General features: G+C 43.6%; 1 long non-coding RNA gene across 1 annotated transcript; it reads right to left on the reverse strand.

Moving 5' to 3' along the window:
* Positions 1-2,239: 2,239 nt before the first annotated feature.
* On the reverse strand, positions 2,240-13,583 carry LOC311605272. Its single transcript, XR_014781876.1, has 3 exons — positions 13,478-13,583; positions 7,520-7,649; positions 2,240-2,481 (listed from the first exon to the last, which is right to left on the reverse strand). It is a non-coding gene; the product is annotated as an uncharacterized lncRNA (long non-coding RNA).
* Between the last annotated feature and the right edge of the window lie 1,899 nt (positions 13,584-15,482).

The raw sequence follows: 15,482 nt of genomic DNA on the forward strand, positions 1-15,482 counted from the left end.
CACAGAGCCGTCGGATTTCAGCTGTGTTGGGTTGGCCCAAATCTCTCTGACAGTTACTTCGCCTGTAATATGCCTAAATTCCCAGAGTTCTTACCAAAATTAGTCACTGTGCGCACGAGGAGATGTTGGCACTGAGACGGCACCCGGTAGGCCCATAAATGCTCCACCCTCTCTACTCACTTCCCAGGGCTGAAAAGTGAGGGACAGACATTTAGAAAAGGAACTGTCACAGAAGGGTGCTTGTGATAAGTGCTACACTCGTGGTTAAGATCGAGGTCGGTGGAAGCACACGTTATTCCTTAATGGGTACTTGCTGTTTCCTGTCGGCCACCTCTTAATTCTAACTGAGGAAATTTCCAGGAAAGTCCCATGAGGTGCATTTGGCAAGGGAACAGAGTTGAAGTTCCTCTAACCTGGTGATACTTAGGCCGGTTGCCCTCCCAAGTGCCCAAGACCACGTGCATGCGCACATGTTCGTGAGCATGGAAGCCTCATTCCCAGCCCCTGTGCACCTCCCACCCCCCACCCCCACCCCCACCCCCAGCACCAAATTCCTCTTGCCCCTGTGTAATGAAAAGTAAAAGAAGTGTGCCGGAGCATAACATTTAGAAACAAAACTTTAAAATGTTTTTTTTTTTTTCTTTAAGGATTCTATCAGAAAGATCAGGAAAGCCACTTCGGTCCAACTCAGCGTGCATGTAAAGGGCTTTTTTGAACTTTTTACCTTTTGTTGATGCTTTTGATCTGCAACTCGCAAGAGCTCATTAAAAACATATTATTCAGCTTACACTTTGAATGCCTACCATTTTTTTCCCAGCGCCCTGGGGCACGGGGCAGTGCAAAGCAGTTCATACAAGCTTGTGTCATGACAACATGTCATAAAGTATCTGGTCGGAGATTGCTGCAAAGGTATGCTATGGGGTGGGGGTGGGGTCCTCCGCTCTCACACTTCAGACAGCTCTACCAGGTGAGGTCAGACTGTGTCTGCCAATAAAGTGCATCCTAATTACTCAGGAATGCTCAGGCTGAAAAGCCAGAGACACCTGGCTCCCAGAGCTGGGTGGCTGAAGTTAATTGTTGAGGTCTCCGTCCTCAAACAATCACTGGAGAAAAAGACAGAACTTAAGTTATGAGAGCGACCACTGATTTTCAGCTGAGCCTCCCTTGAAGAGCTGAAGGTGGCTAATGTCCTGTGACATAAATCAAACAGTTGCAAATGTGGCTCTCATGCATAGGTCGAATCCCTTCCAGCGTTTTTACTGCACCTCATAGAGCTTGCTGCGCGTGATTCTTCATAGACCACCATGTTAAGGGGGAGGGGAGAGGTGAACAGAATGCAAAACCTTCAGGGCACAGACCTGCTCAACTTTGATTAAGATACAGCAAATTGGGACAAAATTTGAATACCACACAATGCTGGTACATCTCCAAGGCGGGGTCTTCCTCAAGTAGCATTTGCTCTGCTCCCTGTCTGTTTCAGTGATAGTTTTGACTGGGAAAGACATCTAAAAGTTAAGGGTTGAGTAGGACTCAATGTGACAAAATGCTTAAGGGAGGAAAATTCAGAATAGCCTGTGAGTTAATAAAATAGATAAGCCATACGTCATCTTTCCTCATGATGGCCCTTTGACTTGGAACCCCACGCAGCCTCAGATGCCATCTCCCAACTTGAAGTAGGAAGGTGCAGGGATAGGGTAGGGTACCAGTCAGGGCACTCCATAGGGGCAAAACTAACTGGATTTATTGATGGATAGATAGATGATAGATAGATAGATAGATAGATAGATAGATAGATAGATAGATAGACTGATAGACAGATATCAATTAGGAACTAGATCACATGACTCTGAACAGTGAGGCATCCCTTGATTTGCTTGTGGCCTGTAGGATGGTATCCCAGGAAACCAAGTCCAAAGACTTGAGAGACATGAGAGCCAATGGTATGAATCTCATTCTGAGGGGAGAAACGAGATGCCTCAGCTCAAACAAGGAAGAAGGGAGAAAGGAGCAAAATCGTCCCCCTTCCTCAGCCCACGTATAAAGTCCTGGTTATCCATACATACACTCCTCTGCTAAGGCCCCACAAGGGCAACGGGTCCCCTATGTGTTTTGCCCCAGGATTGTTTTATTTCTTCTCACTGTAGTTCTTGACCTTTGTTCCTACTACCCCCAACCTTCCACTGAGTCTCAGTATGAGACATTCTAGGACTATCCAGAAGAATCATGATCTAGCCTTGTTTTGGATGACTACTGGCATTACTGCCAGCTTACCAGTTTTCACACCCAGTGAGTAAAGTTCTTTACAGGTCTAAATAGCAAGGTGGAGATCAGAGGGAAAAGTCGAGGGAACTCCAGTTCACTTCTTCAGCAAATTAAAGATAATTCCAACCTTTACGGCAAAGTCTCACATGGCATGAGTGTCACAAGGTCGCCAAGTTCAGTTCATTGCCCAATAGGACCAGCCCGCACAGCAACAGGAGTCTGGGTAAAAAAAGAAAGAAAAAAAAATTTAAAGTTCACAGTAAATTAAGTACAATTAGCAGAGCAAACATCAATAGTTCCAGCCAGGCAAGAAGCAATCAGTCAGCCTTCATTCTCAGCACCCATTAAGACTGGGACCATTTCTCAAATCAGTGATCTTTGTAAGCGATCATCATGATGCGCGCCCTCCTAAATTAGGGCATCCTCATTAAGGAGTACCATAACTATATTAAACTGCGGCTTCTGCTAAGAAGTGAGGGTGATAAAGCTTCCCAAGACACAACAGCTTTTGGTTGTTTTTTTGTTTTTGTTTTTGTTTTTTGGGTTTGTTGTTGTTGTTGTTCTTCTTCTTTTTTCATCCATACCATAAAGACAGCTAAGTATGTTCCAACTCCTTGACAAGCTAGACACTTTTTTAATGTTCCTTTAAGAAAAAAAAAGTATTTCCTTGGATGATGGACATAAAGAGCTGGAAGGAGCCTATGGATCTGCTCTCTCATTTAACAAATGAGAAGACAGAGGGCGGGCTATGGCAGGTAATTGCATATTCTGTGAACTACTTAGTGGCAGAACTGGCTTAGCCTACAGCACCATAGTAAGAAATATACTCCTGTGAAACAGAAGCCGGCCAGCACATCTCCTCTGGCTTTGCTGACTCCAGAGATACCGCCGAGTACCCAGACTCCAGGACAGAGCAGGCATGTGCCCTAGGAACCAACTCAGCTGAGTCTAGTTCTCTCCCATCTTATACAGGTCAGGACTTCCCTGCCTAGGGAATGGTGCTACCCACGGTGGGCTGGGTCTTTCCTACATCAAGGCAGTTCCCCCATAGACACGTTGCCAGGCCAAGCTGATGTAGGTAATTTCTCATGAAGACTTTCTTCCCACGTGACTCCGGGCTGCATCAAGTCGACAGTTAAAATTTGCTAGCACAGATAATATTGAGAACTGTGAAACATATAACATTCAACCTGGTTTCCCAGGCTGCAAGAACAATGCACAAACTAGATGGTTTAGACAAAAAGGGCACGTTATCTCACAGTCCTGAGGCTGGGAGTCTGAGATCAGTGTGCCCACTAGATTTGTTCCTCCTAAAAAAAATCAGGTTCATGTTTCTTCTACGTCTGGTGGTGTGTTGTCATTCCTCCAATCTCTGCCGTAATGTTCATAGGTGTTTTCCCTGTGAGCATCTCTTTGCATTCAGATTTTAATAGGGATCTAATCTTGTTTGATTAAGGCTTACCCTAACGATTTGATTTTAACTAATTGCATTTGCAGTGTGACCCCTGCCCCAAACCAGGTGATAATCTGACGCTCTGGGGATTAAGATTTCACTGAATGAATAGAGAAGCACTGTTCATCCCCTAAAAATATTAGGGAGAACTACACACAGCTTGGAACACACTTGTGAGTACAGCTAATAGAAGGTACACAGAGGCTAAAGGGCTACTCTGTCCTCTCACTCTGGCACAATTGATAACACCTCGTCTGTTTTGATGAGAAATGCGTGCTGTCCTTGATTTAGGATGACTTGATTTATAAGTTTCCAACCTTGCATATCAAAGCAAGATGCAGTCACTAGAACCTGCACATAGGATGTTTAATCTGGATCTTCTCTTGAGCAGATGATGGGGACCACGCAGCTCCCAGCAGTGCTCAGCAGTAGCAGTACGCAGACCTCACTAAACCCCGTGAGCACAACGGAAAACATCCATCGATCTACAGGATGCTGGCATGCTCAGGCAGGATGCTCAGTAGATATCTTCAATTCATAGCAGATAATCCCATTATAAGTGAAGGGACGGAGACATTTCAGAAGGCCCCTCTCCTGCCTTTTGCTGCTTTCCTCTGAATGTGCCCTTCTTGCTCTTGACTACACACCAAACACTTGCTCTTGGGCTTTGTTCTCAGCTTCTGTGCTTAGAGGTGATCTCTCAGTAGGAGTTTGGGTCCCTTTAGTAAATACTCCACACACTGCTTGCCAACTTTCCTCACTAGGAAGGCTAGTACAGATCCTGGCCCTCTCATTAGACCTCTTGTCCTCTCTTCCTGTCCACTCTAGTGTCCTGCCCTCTCTGATCTCATCAATTCAATGAGTTGGTCACCAGTGGGTAAAGAAAAGCTCTGTTGTTCCCCAGACTCACTTTCTGCTTAAAGTTGGAGGTAAAAGTAGATCTCAGAGAGCCAGGTGTGGTGTCCCAGAATCCTAGCGACAGCAAGGCATGTTCAACAACACTGTAAAAGCAGGTTCTTTATCTAGAGCTGTAGGAAGGACCTGTCATAACACACATGATGGCCATACCACAGTCCACAAGGGAAAATCATATCTAGACTTAAGAAAGGCAAAAATAACTGCCAAATTAATGCACTAGATACTAATATGGCCTGCCAAACATATGAAGTGTGTATCAAATAAGCAGAACTTTGCTTTGAATGTTAAGTTCCATGAAAATAAGTATTGAGAGAGGGGGGTCGGAGGGAGAGAGGGAGGGAGAAAGGGAGGGAGGGAGAGGGGGAGAACTTGACAGAGGCAAAAATGTTTCTGGTGCCTTAATAGATAGATGTCCTCTCACAATTCTAAAGCTGGAAACGACAACATTTTTACACATCATTCTTAGTGGTTTCTGAATATAGTTCAAGGCCAATAATAGGAGTCAACAGCAAAGATGTGTGGATTCGCAAGAGCCACAGAGCACTTTAGCAGATATAAAATATTTTAATTTTAAATATTATATTTTAATCTCCAAACAGAATAATGGTATCTGATAAGTATTAACTGCAATAACAAAAATAGATCTCTTTGAGGGGAGAGAATTAATATTTAAAGAAATACTAAAGTAACTGTTAAGTTACAACAGGATTCTCCACTCAATTGTGCCAATCCATATGGAACCACCAGATGGCACAATATTGCTTATTTTTCCACCACTTAATTTCAGAAAAAAAAAAAAAGAAAGGTCATTTGGCAGACCTTGGCCTTAGTTTACTGTCCATTTTATCCACCAAAACTAATTTAGCAGTGTGAAGACAAGATATACAAGCGTGCCTTTCTTGCTTTTAATGCGTCCTCACTGCCCTCTTAATGTTATTATTTGTTTTGCCTTTTTATTAAGCTTTGAGCAACAAAACAACAATGAGCAGACCTGCTGATAAAACCCAGCCCGTTAGTTATTCCTCATATGAAGCAAGGATAACCAGTGAAATCATTTTACCTTTCAGAATGATCAAATAAGGATTCTTTCTATTTAATATTCTACTCTTGCATTTTATATTCACAAGATACACTACTAAAAAGACATACAAATGGTTACCATAGTGAATTTTATAGAATCAAAGAAAACTTACATACAACATAATTAGAATTCTGAACATTGTAAAGATTTTAGTGAGTTTTACCTTACTGCACGGTTTTATTACCAAAATCAACTCAACTTTAACACATTCTAAAGAAACTCTCCATTTACACTTTGATAGACTGTGATGATACATAGAAATAAGATTTTAATTTTAAATGCATTTTTTTCTGGGAAATATGACCTCTTAGTTTCTCTTTTTGATTAGAGTGTTACATCAAACCCCCCTTTGGATCTGTTGCAGTTGCCTAAGCACCAGAAATGCGTAATGTCGCTGTCACTTCATACAGAACCTTGAACATCTGTTGGGCGAATGCATACACAAAAAGCAGTTCAGCTCCCTCTATGTCTAAGGCCACAGGCAGAACAGAGTGAATCCCCATGCCAGTCCCACCAGCTCGCTCTGCCATCCTGAACCAACTCTCTCCATTCTTTTTCCTTTCTTTCCTTCAAATGAAACAGAGTGCAACTTCTCTAAAACTCAGCCTGACCCTATGTTATATCTGAATTTAATGCCATGAGACAGAATGACTTGTTCCAAGGTGACTGACAACATTGGGAACACTAGGGAAAGCTTGTTGATGCTGCGATGGCCGATCCCAGCTTCCCAGCGGCTTGGGTCCTGTCTACCTTCCCTGTTAGAAGAGCCAGGCGCTCTAAACACACAAGGAAAGGGCTCTCAACTCCATTTTGTTTTGAAATATGCACACTTACTCTGACTGTTTTTCAACCACATAGCTGTTATTCTCTTCTTGCAAAGGATCTTCAATGGCATAGAACAAGACAGATTCCAACTCATAGGACTCATAGCTTAAGCTTCTAGTAAGGAAAAAATGAGAGAGAGAGAGAGAGAGAGAGAGGGAGGGAGAGAGAGAGAGAGAGAGAGAGAGAGAGAGAGAGAGAGAGAGAGAGAGAGAGAGAAGAGAGCCTTTTTGGAAAGGCAGCAGTCAATAGGGGTGAGTGGAGAGGAGATAAAGTATAATAGGGAATAGGGGTGGGGCATAAGCTAAAAGCACATTACAAAAGTATGACTGTGAAAAAATAAGAAATAAAATAATGAAAATCAAAGAAATAATTGAGAACTGTGGCTTTAGAAATACAATCATGGGCACGTGAGAAGGCTCAATGGAAGAAACACTTGCCACCAAGCCTGACAACCTGAATTCAGTCTTGGCTGTCACATAGTGGAAGGAGAGAACTCCTGAAAGTCGTCCTCTGACCTCTACACAGGCACTGTGGCATGTGTACACATGCACACACTCACATACAAAAGCCAAGAAATACAATCCTTTAAAGAAGTACAATCCTGAGTCACATAACCGTATCCTAGTCAACGAGGATCCACATATGCTACAGTGGTCCCCTAAGATCTCAAGGTGATATGATAGCGGTTCTTCTGTAAGAACTTAAGGATGCTGAGATGTTAGCATAATGGCAAAATCAGCTCATGACACATTTCTCAAAGTGCATCTCCGTTCTTAAGTGATGCAGGAGTCTGTGTGGCACGCCCGTTCAAGCTGTTCCTGAATGTTCTAAACTCCACTTGTCACAGCATGTCCTACTTAGGAAGTGGAAACCTGAGCTGTCCCTGTAGGCGTCACCTTTTCCAGACCTTATATCTCCCTTGCAACCCACCTACCCTAGATAGGAGAGAAAGGAGGTTAATGGGAACAGGAGAAGTAGACCTTTCTGGACTCAGTTCCTGGCGTAGTCGGTAGGATTTCAGCAGACCAGCAATTCCACCAAAGCTGCTGCTGGAACCTGGAACAGCAGCTGGAACCTGGAGCCCCGAAGCATTCTCTGGTGTGGTTCTCTCTAGGAGCATCTCGCAGTGAATCAATCAGCCAAACAATACAGACCCAAAAAGCCCCAGCCTTCTGTTTTGGGCTCAATATATATATAATCATCTCAGAGTCTGTACTAGGATGCATTTCACCTGGCAAAAAACCAAGCTACCCGCTCCCCCCACCACCTCCGCCTCCAACGAGGTGGTTCGACTTCCAAGTGGATAAACATCACCTGTTCTCTTCCCATCACATACTTGGGGTCAAAACAAAAACATGTTTACGTCCGCTACATATCCCTCTGTTCCGAAGCACTGCATCTCTGACACTGAATTACAATACAGACATTTCTGAATTCCTCAAATTTAGGAACAATTCTGTTCATAATGTACTGTCCGCAGAATTCTTAATGAGGGAACAGCTTTCTTGTTTATCTTACAGATTTATATTTTTTTTATTCTTTTCCTAACAAGCTGATTACTGCGTGGATTTACAAACACACCAAAGAAGCATACGTAATGGGCTAAGATAATGGAGAACCTTGCCTTTTCAGCAGGCAGGGGCTTCTGTGCCTCCTCATTTGCACTTTTGATGGTATTGTCAAAGGGGCTTCATGAGGGATGGGTCCTTAATTAAGACTTTTATATAAGGGCAATAAATGCATTTTATTGATTATAATACCTTCTCTATTAGAAGGACAACAGACTGCTGGTTAACTGGTCATGAAATATTTATTAGAAATGGTAGACGATGGAGATACTCTCATGGTTGCTGGGAACTCATTTCCCCCCAAGATTTCTCTTCTGTAGGAAGTCACCCTGCTCAAGTCATATCATCCCTAAGGAAACGCCAGCTGCTGTACTACTGGGTGCTCATCCAGAGAAGAGTCCTGGTGTCCTCCCCTCAGCAACACTTGATCTCCATCAGGAAAATCGCATGTGGACGGAGGCGATCAGAATGCCCAGGGCGTCTCTGCCTTCAGGACCAGACTGACCCACAGTAGAGAGCCCAAGTACACAAGTCAGCTCTGCACGGGACGAGCCTGCGCCCACCAAACAACACAAGGCAGCAGGAAGTCCTCCCACTGCAAACACCTGTTTTTGTTGCCCAGAGTCTACTTCAGATTAACCTTTGTACTTCCTACTAATCTTAGGTGCCCTCGTGCACTTTAGCTTGCTCCCCAAAACTAGCTGGGAGACAATTTTAGACCAAGTCAAGAGAAAGAGCAATGTTTTAGGGCAATGCAGAAAACAAGCCTAAAACACTACTGTTACTATTAAAAATAGTGGAAAATTCTTGGCCTCATCTCATTTGCTGGAGGGGGGCAGGGAATCCCTAAAAGATAGACATGAAGCCAGGCGCAGTGGTGCACGCCTGGAATCCCAGCACTCGGGGAGGCAGAGGCAGGTGAATCTCTATGAGTTTGAGGCCAGCCTGGTCTACAAAGCAAGTCCAGGACAGCCAGGGCTACACAGAGAACCCTGGTCTCAAAAAAACCAATAAATAAATAAGATGGACACAAGAAAACAGCCTCACTCACACATGCAGGGAATCGCAGAAGCATGTGTGTATGTGTATGTATGTGTGCATGGTATAGTGTTTATGTGTGTATGGTATGTGTGGTGTAGTATTGTGTGTGTGTGTGTGTGTGTGTGTATGTCCGCGCGCACATGCGCGCATGCACGGTGTTTGTATTGTACATGTGTGGTATAGTGTGTGAGTGGTGTTTGTGCTCTCTGTATATGTGTATGTGGTACGTGTGTGTGTATATGTGTGATATAAGGTGTGTGTGGTATGTGTGTGTGCAGTATGTGTGTTTGTGTGTGTGATGTTTGTGTGTACATGTGTAGTGTAGTGTGTGAGTGGTATTTGTGCTGTGTATATGTGTATGTGGTATGTGCATGTGTATGTGTGGTATGAGGCATGTGGTGTGTGTGTGTGTGTGTGTGTGTGTGTGTGTGTGTGTGTGTGTTTTGATGTTATATGTTCAGGTAGCCTCCATCTAATAAAGAAGGGTTTCCTGGGCCTCACCAGTCACCAGCAAGCCACCAGGAATCCTTACCAGTTATTTCCAAGCTCACCCAGCCAGCCTGCTGGGTGGAGTTTGGGTTGCGCATGTCTGGAGTGGAGGTGATGCTTCATTTTCTAGCATTGGCTGTGTTAGCAAGGGTCCTCTCCCCTTGCTGACACAACTCAATGGTCTTTCTCTAGTAACGTGAAGGAGGCAAGGAAGTGTGTCCAAAGCTTACAGGGTTTTTCAAAATGCAAATAAACCAGATATTTTACTTAGGAGATTCTTGGTGATTTAAAACTTCCTGTCACACGCAGGAATTTAAATGTTTAAAAGTACTGAAAATTCTTTTTGAAACCTTTGTTGTTGATTATTTTAAGGTGAGGGTCTTTAACTCTTCCTGCAGCTCAGTGCTGGCATTTTAGGTATGTGCCGCTATACCTGCCTGGCCCTGAAAACAACTCTCTCCATGCTGCTAATTCCATCCTTTTCTAGGATTTTATTTACTTTCAAACTTGAACAGGGTTGGAGTTTTTTGCTTTTTGCGTACAGGTCTATATTTTTTACACATGTACAGAAGTGTGTAAGGACCACTACAATAGGAATAGAGTCATCCCGTGACTCAAAAGAAAGTTGTTAAGGTTTGGTGCCCACGGTCTACAGCCTTCACAGTCCCCCCCCCCCTTTTTTTCTACTTTCTCTCCATGTTCCTTCATGTGAAGAAAGCATAATTAAAAATGTAAACTAATAGTGCATAAACATTGTTCTTGAAATCCTGAGAAACACAGGTGACAGGCCCAGATTCAGAACCACTCTGGTAGCAGACCACAGTGGTGCACACCTATAATCCCAACATGCAGGGAGGCAGAGGCAGGTGGATCTCTGTGAATTTAAGGCCAGCCTGGTCTACAAAGTGAGATCCAGGACAGCCGAGGCTACACAGAGAAACCCTGTCCCAAAAAACAAGAAAAGAAAGGAAAGGAAAGAAAGGAAGGGAGGGAAAGGGAGAGGGAGGGAGGGAGGGAGGGAGGGAGGGAGGGAGGGAGGGAGGGAAGGAGGAAAGGCAGAGCCACTGTAGAATTCAGATTAGAAGTAAAAGAAAGCTCTAGCTGGACCTCCCAGCAGGACAAGGCCACCCAGGTCCAATGGTGTTGCCTCTGGAGTCTTCTGAGAATACTAGTCAATATCTCTGTTACTGAGACAGACTAGGATGTAGCTCAGTTGGTAGAGTGCCTGCCTAGCATGCAGAAACCCCTGGATTTAATCACCACCACCCCCCAAACTAGGCATGGTGACATACCACTGGATTCTTGTATTCAGCAGATGGAGACTGGAGATTAGAAGTTCTAAGTTGTCCTTGGCTACATACCTAGGTAGAGGCCAGCCTAGGATAGATACATGACGCCTCATCTCAGAAAGAGGAGAAAGAAGAAAGGAAGAATTAGTAAAGGCTTCAGCCTTGGTCACATGACTCTATTGCCTTTGGGCCTGTGGTACATCATGCCAGGAGCACACAGCAAAGTGTATGTTTACCTGATGACATACAGAAAGCGGAAATATCCCCTTCAAGGGCATGTCCACAGAGACCTAAGTTCTTTCCAGTAGGCTGTACCTCATAACAACCATAGTTCCTCAGACTAGTGACCAAGCCTGTAACACATGTAACACATGTGGAGAACCAGATAGATCAGTACCACAGGCTGTGTGTGGGAGATATTCTATGGTGGCCCCTTTATTATATTGTTATGTCAGTGTCAAAGCCAGGAGATTACACAGGCTGTGTCACAACTAGCAGTATCCCATAAGTGCCAAGGCTGGAGGGCAAAGCACCCAACTGCCTGGAATTCCATCCGAAAGTCCCCATAGCGGTCCCTCACAGGAAGAGGAAACAAGACAGGTAATTTCCCCTATTTCCGTTTTCAGGGCAACAGAAGCTTCAGAGTCTATACACACCCCCACCCCCACCCCACAAAGTTTCAAATCATGGAAAAAGCTCCCAGATTTTTAAATTATTCATATTAACAACTACAAGAAAAAGAATAAGCCTTCAGGGGATGGCAGAAATGCTTTAATTTGGGGGGCTATTGCCAGCCCCTGTATTCTTTTAACTCCACTCAGGCCACATAACTGAAAATCTTGTAATACTGCCTTTGATTTACTGAAGGGAAAAAGGCTGATGTTACTGAAAAGACCCATTACTCTTGTGCCTCCTCATGTAGTTCAGTGTTAAGTACTCTACAAACTGAATCCTTGGTGGAATGCAATTCTGTAATTCAATCGAGAGATCTTGCTAATGTCCCAGTCTGCAAGAACATAGCTTAAGGGTTTCAGTTTAGTAGGGAATCTTGCAAACCAGAGACAGAATTACAACCTGCCTTTCCAGTAGCGCAATGAGTGAAGGCTGTTGGCAATGGGGTATTAAGCAATTACCGAGATTTTTTTCAAAGAAATCGGAAGAATTATAAAGTCCAGCTTATCTCAGTGAAGGTAAAGGATGAGGAAGACAACTGGAGAGACAGACAGACAGACAGACAGACAGACAGACAGACAGACAGAGATAGAAACGGAGTCTTTTGAGCAGTGAATATATTGAAATCAGATGCTAGGAAAGAAATATCAGACTAACTAAGGAGCTACATAGACTTTACGGCTCTAAACTCAGAAACAGCACTAGATTGAAGTCCTGTTTTCTCTGATTTCTAATTCTGACACCTTTTTAGGTCACCAGCTCAGTGAAGTGGACAGAAAATACCTATCACTGCCAAAAACAATATTGATGGAAAAGTATAAAAGAGATGAACATTCCACGTATGCTCACTAACATCAGATACTCACGTGGAGGTAGACAAACGCACAGAAATGTGACGGGGTTTAGCCCGCCAAATTGATGGCAGCTTGGGGCAGAAGACTGGATTGGAATTTGTCAATCAGCTCTTCAAATCTTATTACCTGTGTTTGACTGTCATTCGAATTGTGTGCGAGGTTGCAATAAGAATATATTATCAGGTTTTTCTTGAAAGACACTGCCTTCCCACTATCAGATACTACACAAGTCATTAGCAATGTTGAGAGCCCCTGTGTGCATGCGTGTGTGCGTGCATGCGTGCGTGCGTGCGTGCGTGCGTGTGTGTGTGTGTGTGTGTGTGTGTGTGCATCTGTGCATGCATATGTGTGTGAACCTGAACTCTGGTGTTGTAGACCCATTAGCAAAATATGAATAATGAAGTGGAAGTTTGCAGAGACAAAGTTCTAGACCATTGGAAAGCCCTCCTCATGAATACTGAGCAAACCAGGAGACTCCAGACACACGTTTGCCATGACAGTGGCTGAGCGTGACCTACGCCATCAGAAATGCTTCACCCACAACTCTCCCTGGCAGCTTTCAGGATTCTCAAGTCCCACAGAGATCTTCCTGTGATCTGGTTAAGGACAGTCTATCTCTGCCCCCTACCCCCCAGAAACAGCCTTCTCTCAAATTGAAGGGGTGTTGGGGGCCCATTGAGCCTATGCTGTGCTTTATGTGCTCAAGGCTGTCTGTCCTTGAAGCACCAGCCTCACTTACCACAGGGGAAAAGCAAGTACCCTGCCTCTGGGCATCTCTGATTCTAGATGCAAGCAAATCATTACGGATATATGGAGGTTTTTTGTTTTTGTTTTTGTTTTTTCACCCATGAGTACGTTTGAGTATCCATTACTCCCACCAAAAAGGGCATGGCTCAAATACAGAGACTACAATGTAGGTACAATACCAATGACAGCTAAAGGAAGGCTTCAGTATGGGGTAGTTGATGGATACTCACAAACAGAGCTTATCTTCATGCAAGAAACATGTGAATTATCATCTTTACCTTGTAAGATCATCAAATTGAGGCTCAGAGAGATTGTGACATATTCCTTCCCGTGATGCCTGTCAGCATAGACAGTTCCTGTTTTCTGCTCCTCCTCAGTGCCCATCCTACCAGATCAAGCCACCCTCCATTGTCAAACTCAGCCACACCTGTGTTGAACAATGCTGTGGAGGTGACAAGAACAAAGAGTACATAGATAAGTTTGCCTGAAAGCTGCTTCCATACCTAAAAGGTACAATTCAATCTAATACACAAACAAACTGCAAATTAGGTAGGAGTACATTTTTATAACAGACACTTGAACCTCTGTCAATCATACGACAGATGAGCTTCAGCCAATCACAGACTTTGAACTGTGAGACCCTGTCCGTATAAGGCAAATGCTGACTACAACCTATCAGATAGTTTCTGATTGTGAGCAACTTCTATCTGGAATGCTGCCCAGTTCCAGAACCTTCTTCTTAATCAAAGAAAACTTCTGTTAAATTTAATTTACATCAACATTTTTTCTATTATAGCTTAAATATATAAGTGAAAAATAAGATTTACTCAGAATGCAAAAAGGGTATAGCACTAGTAATAATTGTTAGGAAATATGATAATAATAACAGTGGGACTCCATATAATCAATAAAAACTACAGGCCATGAAAGTTTAAACTGAATAAAAGGGATTTTTTCATGTAACATTTCTTCCATTAATATTTTTAATGCATAATGTGTCAGTGCCCTTTCTCCAAGACCCTGGTGCCTTTGGAGGCAGGAGCTGGAAAGATACTAAGGAATATGTCTCAATGTCATCTTAGGGATTAGAGATAAGATGGTAAGTGGTGTCAGGACTGAGCCCTGGGAAAGGGTCCTAAATCATACATGTGCAAATGGCTTCTTGTGATCCAGCCATCCTTGTCTTGCCCAGCAATCTGTGTCTTGATCAAATCCCTGATTTAATGTTCACAGGACCCAAATGTTCCTGTATTGCTCTGTAAGCAAAGAGACACGCTGGCCTCTCTGCTCTTGCCTGCATCATCTATCAGGCTCAGAGCCATAGTGTTGTGGCTTCTGACCTTTAGGGACACTGGGGAAAACAAAATCTTCTCTGAGCAGCCTTGGCTCATCTGTCTTCTCAGTCCTTCTACCCTTGGGGGATCTCTACTTTTCTTTTCTGCCAAGGCAGTGTTTCCTACATCCCAAGCAAAGTCTGAGAAGGTGGCCTTGGCTGAGAAGGGCTTGTTCTATAAAAGGAATCATATTTATTCCTTTATTAAAACAGGCTTTTTTTTGCACATGCTGCTAAACTTAATGACAGATTTGCCACAAGGAAAGCCACATGCTTGACCCTGGGCCTGTGTTCAGTAGTTTTGTATCTAGTGCAGAAGTCATTTCAGATTTATTGAGTTAGTTGATTAAACCACACAAAAAGCCTGCTGTATCTGAGAAGTTGCATATTGCATATAGAAAAACCAGTTAACCTCACTTACTACACAGTATGTTTCCTGGAAATTTGCTGTTAGGTCAATTTTATTTCATTTGTATTCTTATATATGTGTTCATGTTGCAGGGGGAGGGTGTTCCTGTGCCACAGGGTGTGTACGAAAGTCAGAGGATGACTTTATGGCTTCCGTTTTCTCCCTCCACCTTTGCATCAGTTTTGGGAATTGAACTTGGGGCATCAGGCCATCATAGCACACGCTTTACCCACTGGGCCAGCTTTCTGCCCTGCTAGATCCATTTTCAAAGATTATTAAGGTTTAAATAACAACCTTTTTATCTTAGGCACGGTGGACCGGTCTAGGCTTATCTTCCACTACCACCCCCAACAGAGCTGCTCTATTCTGTTAGACCTGTCTCCTGACAACACCCTCTTCCCCAGCGCTTTTGACCTTCAAACCCTGTCATATATCGTCCTGGCTGTTGGGTGACTTCTGGAACATTTAGGGGACCTTACTCTTATGACAGGACAGCTTCCAAAGCCAATAAAGGTTGCCCTGGCTGCTCCAATGGTCACTC

The sequence above is a fragment of the Acomys minous genome, assembly GCF_964271855.1.
Source record: "Acomys minous genome assembly, chromosome: 9".
NCBI classification, from domain to species: domain Eukaryota; kingdom Metazoa; phylum Chordata; class Mammalia; order Rodentia; family Muridae; genus Acomys; species Acomys minous.